The following is a 10,000-nucleotide window of genomic DNA, read 5'->3' on the forward strand; positions in this document are numbered from 1 at the left end:
CAGGTCAGCGAACGGACGTAGTCGACGAGAGCGCAGCTTTTAGCGAGACATGGGCCCTCCTGGCTAGCTAAATCTGCGTCCCTCCGGCATGTCAAGTAGACGATGCCGGCGGGACGCAGATTTAGCTAGCCAGGAGGGCCCATGGCTCGCTTAAAGCGGCGCTCTCGTCGACTACGTTCGATCGCTAACCTGACCCAACCTCACCTCACCTAACCTAACCTAACATAACCTAACATAACCTTACCTTACCTAACACAACCTAACCTAAACTAAACCTAACCTAACCTAACCTTACCTAATCTAACCTTACCTAACCTAACCTAAACAAAAACTAACCTAACCTAAACTAACCTAATCTAACCTAAACTAACCTAACCTAACCTAACCTAACCTAACCTAACCTAACCTAACCTAACCTAACATAATATTACCTAATTTTTTTTTTCATACATCATATCTTATCATGATGGAAAAAAAAATTAGAAATTTAAAAAAAAAAAATTAACCAAACAAATTACCAAAATATATATTCGCAATTCGCAATTCGAAATTTCAAATGAAAGATTAAACCTAAAGAGAATCGTCAATTTTGCCTTTTGTAGTGATATTTCGGTCACGCGGTCGGTAGTACGGCGCTTTATCAATACTATGCTACATTTTGTTTGGCACTCTTGACGGTTTGCGAACGAAGTACGAGACCGCGGCTTAAAGCGAGACATGCATCGACGACGCACGAGAGCGCGACACGTGGCCCGCCTGGCGAGCTAAATCGTCGTGCATCGTGCACTTCACGTCCGCCTCTCGCCGGTTCGGCGGCGTGCGTATTATGACGATAATATGTTATCGATATATGATATCTATCATAATATTGTATGATGGATGAAAAAAAAATGTTTTTTTTTTTTCAATTTAAATTAGATAGGGTTTAGGTTAGATAAGGTTAGGTGAGGTTTATTTAAATTTTTTTTATTTCTGCTTTTATTGAATTCCTTGGTTTTTCGTACGAGGGTTATTACTTCACTATTACATTGTTCATATTTCATTTACATTATTAACAGTACGGCGCTTTATCAATACTATGCTACATTTTGTTTGGCACTCTTGACGGTTTGCGAACGAAGTACGAGACCGCGGCTTAAAGCGAGACATGCATCGACGACGCACGAGAGCGCGACACGTGGCCCGCCTGGCGAGCTAAATCGTCGTGCATCGTGCACTTCACGTCCGCCTCTCGCCGGTTCGGCGGCGTGCGTATTATGACGATAATATGTTATCGATATATGATATCTATCATAATATTGTATGATGGATGAAAAAAAAATGTTTTTTTTTTTTCAATTTAAATTAGATAGGGTTTAGGTTAGATAAGGTTAGGTGAGGTTTATTTAAATTTTTTTTATTTCTGCTTTTATTGAATTCCTTGGTTTTTCGTACGAGGGTTATTACTTCACTATTACATTGTTCATATTTCATTTACATTATTAACAGTACGGCGCTTTATCAATACTATGCTACATTTTGTTTGGCACTCTTGACGGTTTGCGAACGAAGTACGAGACCGCGGCTTAAAGCGAGACATGCATCGACGACGCACGAGAGCGCGACACGTGGCCCGCCTGGCGAGCTAAATCGTCGTGCATCGTGCACTTCACGTCCGCCTCTCGCCGGTTCGGCGGCGTGCGTATTATGACGATAATATGTTATCGATATATGATATCTATCATAATATTGTATGATGGATGAAAAAAAAATGTTTTTTTTTTTTCAATTTAAATTAGATAGGGTTTAGGTTAGATAAGGTTAGGTGAGGTTTATTTAAATTTTTTTTATTTCTGCTTTTATTGAATTCCTTGGTTTTTCGTACGAGGGTTATTACTTCACTATTACATTGTTCATATTTCATTTACATTATTAACAGTACGGCGCTTTATCAATACTATGCTACATTTTGTTTGGCACTCTTGACGGTTTGCGAACGAAGTACGAGACCGCGGCTTAAAGCGAGACATGCATCGACGACGCACGAGAGCGCGACACGTGGCCCGCCTGGCGAGCTAAATCGTCGTGCATCGTGCACTTCACGTCCGACTCTCGCCGGTTCGGCGGCGTGCGTATTATGACGATAATATGGTTAGGTTAGGTCAGGTTAGGTTTATGTAAGGTTAGGTTGGGTTAAGTTGGCGAACGAACGTCGTCGACGAGAGCGCCGTTTAAAGCGAGACATCCTTCGACGACGAGGTCGCTGCTTCGGCCGTCGACGACGGACGAGAGCGCCGCTTAAAGCGTGACACGGGCCCGCCTGGCCAGCTAAATCTGAGTCCCGCCGGCATCGTGCACTTCACACGTCCCACTCTCGCCGGTTCGTGCGTATTTAAACGACATTATATTATCGTTATGTCAATGGTATATTATACCTATCATAATAATGTATGATGAATGAAAAGAAATGAAAAATTATTTCAACATCAAATTATACCGCTAGAACTAGACAATGAAATTATCTTACGATTACGTTCATGCCTTATGACGATATAATATTGATATTTCATAATAATATAATATGATGGATGTAAAAAAAAAGATTTTTTTTTTTTTATTTTAATTAGCTTAGGTTAGGTTAGGTAAGGTTAGGTAAGGTTTATTTTAATTTTTTTTTTTTTTTTTTTTTTTTTTTAATTCTTCGTTATATATATATAATGTTAATAATATGATGGATGTAAAAAAAAAGATTTTTTTTTTTTTTATTTAAATTAGCTTAGGTTAGGTTAGGTAAGGTTAGGTTAGGTTAGGTTAGTTTTTGTGTTTGGGTTAGGTTAGGTTAGTTTAGGTTAGGTTAGGTCTGCGAACGAACGTCGTCGACGAGAGCGCCGTTTAAAGCGAGACATCGCCGTTTCGGCCGTCGACGACGCACGAGAGGGCCGCTTAGAGCGCGACACGTGGCCCGCCTGGCGAGCTTAATCGTCGTGCATCGTGCACTTCACGTCCGACTCTCGCCGCGTTCGGCGGCGTGCGTATTATGACGATATTATGTTATCGACATGTCAACGGTATATGATATCTATCATAATAATATATGTTGGATGAAAAATTATTTTAACATCAAATTTTACCGCTAGAACTCGCCCTCGCGCTTTACTTACCTATTCCTATGTTGAACGTCGAAATGAAGACAATGAAATATTCTTTCAGGTGAGGCGTATCGGGCGCATTTAAAATGATCAGTGACACGCTCGTTGATCACGTTTATGCCCTATAACGATATGATATTGATATTTTTTTATGGTATTCATCATAATAATAAATGATGTATGAAAAAAAAAATTGGTTAGTTTAGGTTAGGTTAGGTCACGTTAGGTATGATTAGGTTAGGTTAGGTTAGTTTTTGTTTAGGATAGGTTAGGTTAGTTTTTGTTTAGGTTAGGTTTGTTTTTGTTTAGGTTAGTTTTTGCTTAGGTTAGGTTAGTTTTTGTTTAGGTTAGTTTAGGTTAGGTTAGGTTAGTTTAAGTTAGGTTAGGTTAGTTTTTGTTTAGGTTAGGTTAGGTTAGTTTTTGTTTAGGTAAGGTTAGGTAAGGTTAGATTAGGTAAGGTTAGGTTAGGTTTAGTTTAGGTTAGGTTGTGTTAGGTTAGGTAAGGTTATGTTAGGTTATGTTAGGTTAGGTTAGGTGAGGTGAGGTTAGGTCAGGTCAGCGAACGGACGTAGTCGACGAGAGCGCAGCTTTTAGCGAGACATGGGCCCTCCTGGCTAGCTAAATCTGCGTCCCTCCGGCATGTCAAGTAGACGATGCCGGCGGGACGCAGATTTAGCTAGCCAGGAGGGCCCATGGCTCGCTTAAAGCGGCGCTCTCGTCGACTACGTTCTTTCGCTAACCTGACCTAACCTCACCTCACCTAACCTAACCTAACATAACCTAACATAACCTTACCTTACCTAACACAACCTAACCTAAGCTAAACCTAACCTAACCTTACCTAATCTAACCTTACCTAACCTAACCTAAACAAAAACTAACCTAACCTCAACTAACCTAATCTAACCTAAACTAACCTAACCTAACCTAACCTAACCTAACCTAACCTAACATAATATAACCTAATTTTTTTTTTCATACATCATATCTTATCATGATGGAAAAAAAAATTAGAAATTTAAAAAAAAAAATTTAACCAAACAAATTACCAAAATATATATTCGCAATTCGCAATTTGAAATTTCAAATGAAAGATTAAACCTAAAGAGAATCGTCAATTTCGCCTTTTGTAGTGATATTTCGGTCACGCGGTCGGTAGTGCGGCGCTTTATCAATGCTATGCTACATTTTGTTTGGCACTCTTGACGGTTTGCGAACGAAGTACGAGACCGAGACGAGACCGTACGAGACGAAGTACGAGACCGCGTCCGCCTGGCAAGCTATATTTGCGTCGTATCGGCATTTCAGCCCACCCTCGACCGTTCGGTGGCGAGCGTAATATAACGTTCTCATAATGATATTTATTTCAATGGTTTTATATCATTCATAATGATGGATGAAAAAAAAAAAAAAAAAAAAAAAAATTGAAATTAAAAAAAAAAAATTATCCAAATTACCAAAATATATATTCGCAATTCGCAATTCGAAATTTCAAATGAAAGATTAAACCTAAAGAGAATCGTCACCTTCGCCTTTTGTAGTGTTATTTCGGTTACGCGGCCGGTAGTGCGCCGCGTTTACACTATAATGTGTGAGGGAAAATGTACGCAGGAGAGAACTGTACGATAAAATAATGGCGACGGATTATTGCGCTACCCAACATTGCCGTGTCCGTATTCGTTGTTGTTGTCGTCTGGGTCTCTCCCCTCATCCATCGTATAGCAGTGGGTTGTCGTCTTTGACAAGACTTCCTTCACGGCGTTCGCAAACTGCGGCGGCCATTCGGCCGCGTCGGCGGTACATTTGCGAGACGAGACACTCACCCGGCGTGCGATTATATTTCGTCGCCGCGGCCTATGCGATCGCATCACTCTGGAGTTCCGCGCTAGCAGAATCATCCTGTCGAGTGACGGCGGACGGCGTTTCAGCCTCCGTCGCTCCGTTTACCGCGCCGACGGCGTGCGTTTTCGGTGTGCACGTTTTACGATGGGAAATTGAGAAACGCGGAGCACGATCTCGTGCTCTGTGCGTATGTATGCATACAATCCGTTGTATCTCGTGCGTCGGCACGTTAAAAATCGAAAGAGAGAGCCAGCGTCGCCCGCCGGGTGACTCCGGTGCGCGTTCGCGTGTGACGTGTGGATCGCGGGTGTCGGCGCGCCCAGTGCGCGCGCGCCCGCGGCCTCGCAGAGCAGCTCCCTGGTTGATCCTGCCAGTAATCATATGCTTGTCTCAAAGACTAAGCCATGCAAGTCTCAGTATGAGCCTAATTAAGGTGAAACCGCGAATGGCTCAATATATCAGTTTTGGTTCCTTAGATCGTACACAGTTACTTGGATAACTGTGGCAATTCTAGAGCTAATACATGCAAACGTAATTCTGAACGGGAACGTGAGGAATGCTTTTATTAGATCAAAAACCAATCGGCGGTCGGCGCTCGCGTCGTCCGTCGCTCTTCGAGATGACTCTAGATAACTTTGAGCTGATCGCACGGTCTAGCACCGGCGACGCATCTTTCAAATGTCTGCCTTATCAACTGTCGATGGTAGTTTATGCGACTACCATGGTTGTCACGGGTAACGGGGAATCAGGGTTCGATTCCGGAGAGGGAGCCTGAGAAACGGCTACCACATCCACGGAAGGCAGCAGGCGCGCAAATTACCCACTCCCGGCACGGGGAGGTAGTGACGAAAAATAACGATACGGGACTCGTCCGAGGCCTCGTGATCGGAATGATTACACTTTAAATCCTTTAACGAGGATCCATTGGAGGGCAAGTCTGGTGCCAGCAGCCGCGGTAATTCCAGCTCCAATAGCATATACTAAAGTTGTTGCGGTTAAAAAGCTCGTAGTTGAAATTGTGTCCTGCGGTGTCGGTCTACCGACTGCGGTACGACAGGCACGTCTGCGGGGCTTCTCGCCGGTGCGTCCTTCGCCATCCGGCGTCGGTCGGCCGCAAGGTCGGCCGTTCGCCGAGGCGGGCCGTCGCGGCTGTTTACTTTGAACAAATTAGAGTGCTCAAAGCGGGCTAAGTTTTGCCTGAATATTGTACGCATGGAATAATAGAATAGGACCTCGGTTCTGTTTTGTTGGCTTTCTGATACCAGAGGTAATGATTAATAGGGACAACTGGGGGCATTCGTATTGCGACGTTAGAGGTGAAATTCTTGGATCGTCGCAAGACGGACTAAAGCGAAAGCATTTGCCAAAGGTGTTTTCATTAATCAAGAACGAAAGTTAGAGGTTCGAAGGCGATTAGATACCGCTGTAGTTCTAACCATAAATGATGCCAGCCAGCGATCCGCCGAAGTTTCATTATTTTAACCCGGTGGGCAGCTCCCGGGAAACCAAAGCTTTCGGGCTCCGGGGGGAGTATGGTTGCAAAGCTGAAACTTAAAGGAATTGACGGAAGGGCACCACCAGGAGTGGAGCCTGCGGCTTAATTCGACTCAACACGGGAAAACTCACCAGGCCCGGACACTGGAAGGATTGACGGATTAACAGCTCTTTCTCGATTCGGTGGGTGGTGGTGCATGGCCGCTCTTAGTTGGTGGAGCGATTTGTCAGGTTAATTCCGGTAACGAACGTAACTCTAGCCTATTAAATAGACGTACAACCGGTATCACGAGGGTCCGCGCGCGTCCGTGTCCTTTGGCGTTCTGCGTCGGAGGCGCGGGCGCGTCGCGGTCTTCACTACCGGCGTACAATGAAAATCTTCTTAGAGGGACCGGCGGTATATATAGCCGCACGAGATTGAGCAATAGCAGGTCTGTGATGCCCTTAGATGTCCTGGGCCGCACGCGCGCTACACTGAAGGGATCAGCGTGTCCTCCTTGGCTTAACGGCCCGGGTAACCCGATGAAACCCCTTCGTGATAGGGATTGGGGTTTGCAATTCTCCCCCATGAACGAGGAATTCCTAGTAAAAGCGAGTCACCAGCTCGCGTTGATTGCGTCCCTGCCCTTTGTACACACCGCCCGTCGCTACTACCGATGGATGATTTGGTGAGGTCTTCGGACTGGCGCGCGGAAGCTCCTCGTGGGCCTCTGACGCGCCGGAAAGTTTGACCGAATTTGATCATTTAGAGGAAGTAAAAGTCGTAACAAGGTTTCCGTAGGTGAACCTGCGGAAGGATCATTTCCTGTGCGAAACGAACATGTGCGCGTGTACGCGTAACGTGTAATTTTTTTTTTTTATATAAATTTATTTTGCACATCTCGCATGTGCATTATGAAATATATAATATGCCGAAAACGAAACAATATAACAACAACAATATGTAATCACTAGATTACCCTGAACGGCGGATCACTCGGCTCGTGGGTCGATGAAGAACGCAGCTAAATGCGCGTCAGAGTGTGAACTGCAGGACACATGAGCATCGACATTTCGAACGCACATTGCGGTCCGAGCAAGACGTAGTTTGTCGACGGACCACTCCTGTTTGAGGGTCGCGTACACCAGAAACACCAGACTGCGAACGGTCATATAACACACACACACACTTGTGTGTGTGTGTGTGTGGCTGTTCGCGAGCAGTTGCCGGCGTCGCCAGGTCGGCGGGGGGGGGGGATAGGTCGCGTGCACACGCACGCCTCCGCCACCCACCCGTCCTTCCGGGCGTCCGGTCAAATATTTATCGACGCCTGTTGTCGGGCGCGCCCTGTGCGAATGTAGCGCCTCAGTGCGCTCGCATCGGGCGCTCGCTTCGCGCGCACGCACTGGAACGTGGCGTGAGCGCGGTGACTTGCAAAAGCCGCTGCGCACACACGCACACAACCCGTAAAAGGCGTCGCCGCGCGTGAGTCTGAGCGCTCGCATGCGTCATTTTGCACGCAAACTGTTTGTCGACCTCAAATCAGGAGAGATCACCCGCCGAACTTAAGCATATCAGTAAGCGGAGGAAAAGAAACTAACGAGGATTCCCCGAGTAGCGGCGAGCGAAACGGGAAGAGCCCAGCGCTGAATCCTGCGGCCCCGGCGGGCCGCCGGGAAATGTAGCGTTCGGGAGGAGAATTATACATACACGCGCGGTCATTAGTCACGGCTGCCAGTCCAAGTTCATCTTGAACGGGGCCGTTTACCCGTAGAGGGTGCCAGGCCCGTGGTGACGGTAGCCGGCCGCGACGGTCTCTCTCCCCAGAGTCGGGTTGCTTGAGAGTGCAGCCCTAAGCGGGTGGTAGACTCCATCTAAGGCTAAATACTACCACGAGACCGATAGCGAACAAGTACCGTGAGGGAAAGTTGAAAAGAACTTTGAAGAGAGAGTTCAAGAGTACGTGAAACCGTTCAGGGGTAAACCTGTGGAACTCAAACGAGCGAACGGGGAGATTCATCGCTCTTCCGCCGGGGTCCGCGTCTCGCCGCTCACCCTCTGCCGACGCGCCTTCGCGGGTGCGCCGGCAGGGGGGGGCGCGGGTTCGCCGACGGGCCCCCGGAGTGCGTGCACTTCTCCCTCAGTATAACACCGCGACCCGTCGCGCTGCGGTCGAATGCGCCGTGCGGTTGTCCCGTCCCTCGACGAGGGGCGGAGCCGCGGCGTCCACGGCCGCCGCACGCGACGGTAGAGAACGAGGTTCGCGTCCGCCCGGCTTCGGCCGGTCGTCCGTCGCGCCGCAGCGGCGACCTTCGTGCGGCCCCCGGCGCCTCGTGCGCCGCGGGTGTCGCGCGTCGGCCGTCGTGGTTAGCGGCGCGCTCTCGGACGGGACGCGTCCCGGTCGGCGGTGGGTTTGTTTTGGGCACTCACAGGACCCGTCTTGAAACACGGACCAAGGAGTCTAGCATGTGCGCGAGTCATTGGGATTTTTTTACACTAAACCCAGAGGCGCAATGAAAGTGAAAGGCGCGGCCTCGGTCGCGCCGGAGGGAAGATGCGCGGACCGTTTCCGCGGTCCCGCCGCATTCCCGAGGCGTTTCGAAAAAGCCACCGTTGTTATTATCGAGACGCACTGAGAGCGTACACGCTGGGACCCGAAAGATGGTGAACTATGCCTGGTCAGGTCGAAGTCAGGGGAAACCCTGATGGAGGACCGAAGCGATTCTGACGTGCAAATCGATCGTCGGAACTGGGTATAGGGGCGAAAGACTAATCGAACTATCTAATAGCTGGTTCCATCCGAAGTTTCCCTCAGGATAGCTGGCGCTCGAGAAATATGTTCGCGCCCCTCGCGGGCGCGCTACATTCACACAGTCTCATCCGGTAAAGCGAATGATTAGAGGCATTGGGGCCGAAACGGCCTCAACCTATTCTCAAACTTTAAATGGGTGAGATCTCCGTCTTGCTCGAAGATGAAGTCGGAGCTCGGATGGGAGTGCCAAGTGGGCCAATTTTGGTAAGCAGAACTGGCGCTGTGGGATGAACCAAACGTCGAGTTAAGGCGCCCAATGAACGCTCATCGGAAACCATAAAAGGCGTTGGTCGCTCAGGACAGCAGGACGGTGGCCATGGAAGTCGGAATCCGCTAAGGAGTGTGTAACAACTCACCTGCCGAAGCAACCAGCCCTGAAAATGGATGGCGCTGTAGCGTTCAGCCTATACTCGACCGTCGCAGGCAGGCGGGGCGCACCCGCCTCACGGCGGGGGCGTCTTGAAGCCGCGACGAGTAGGATGGCCGCGGCGGTGTGCGCAGAAGGGTCTGGGCGTGAGCCCGCCTGGAGCCTCCGTCGGCGCAGATCTTGGTGGTAGTAGCAAATACTCAAGCGAGGTCCTTGAGGGCTGATGTGGAGAAGGGTTTCGCGTTAACAGCCGTTGCACGCGAGTTAGTCGATCCTAAGCCCTAGGAGAAATCCGATGTTGATGATGGTGTAAAGTTCTATATATATTGTATATAAAATAACACCCGTCGGGCGAAAGGGAATCCGGTTGCAGTTCC

The 10,000-nt window shown here is 48.1% G+C and overlaps 3 non-coding genes across 3 annotated transcripts in view; all 3 read left to right on the plus strand.

Annotated features, from left to right (window-relative positions):
- The first annotated feature begins 5,324 nt into the window (after nt 1–5,324).
- Nucleotides 5,325–7,268, plus strand: LOC147069897 (small subunit ribosomal RNA). Its single transcript, XR_015071110.1, has one exon. It is a non-coding gene; the product is annotated as a small subunit ribosomal RNA (ribosomal RNA).
- Nucleotides 7,269–7,420: 152 nt separating this feature from the next.
- LOC147069898 (5.8S ribosomal RNA) lies at nt 7,421–7,582 on the plus strand. Its single transcript, XR_015071124.1, has one exon. It is a non-coding gene; the product is annotated as a 5.8S ribosomal RNA (ribosomal RNA).
- Nucleotides 7,583–7,976: 394 nt separating this feature from the next.
- LOC147069899 (large subunit ribosomal RNA) overlaps nt 7,977–10,000 on the plus strand; it is a 4,110-nt gene continuing 2,086 nt past the window's right edge. The window contains exon 1 of the ribosomal RNA XR_015071119.1: nt 7,977–10,000. This exon is cut by the window's right edge and continues 2,086 nt beyond it. This is a non-coding gene — a ribosomal RNA (large subunit ribosomal RNA).

This window comes from Rhyacophila brunnea, unplaced genomic scaffold (genome assembly GCF_057557595.1).
Source record: "Rhyacophila brunnea isolate RB1 unplaced genomic scaffold, BYU_Rbru_1.0 scaffold_221, whole genome shotgun sequence".
In the NCBI taxonomy this organism is placed as follows: Eukaryota; Metazoa; Arthropoda; class Insecta; order Trichoptera; family Rhyacophilidae; genus Rhyacophila; species Rhyacophila brunnea.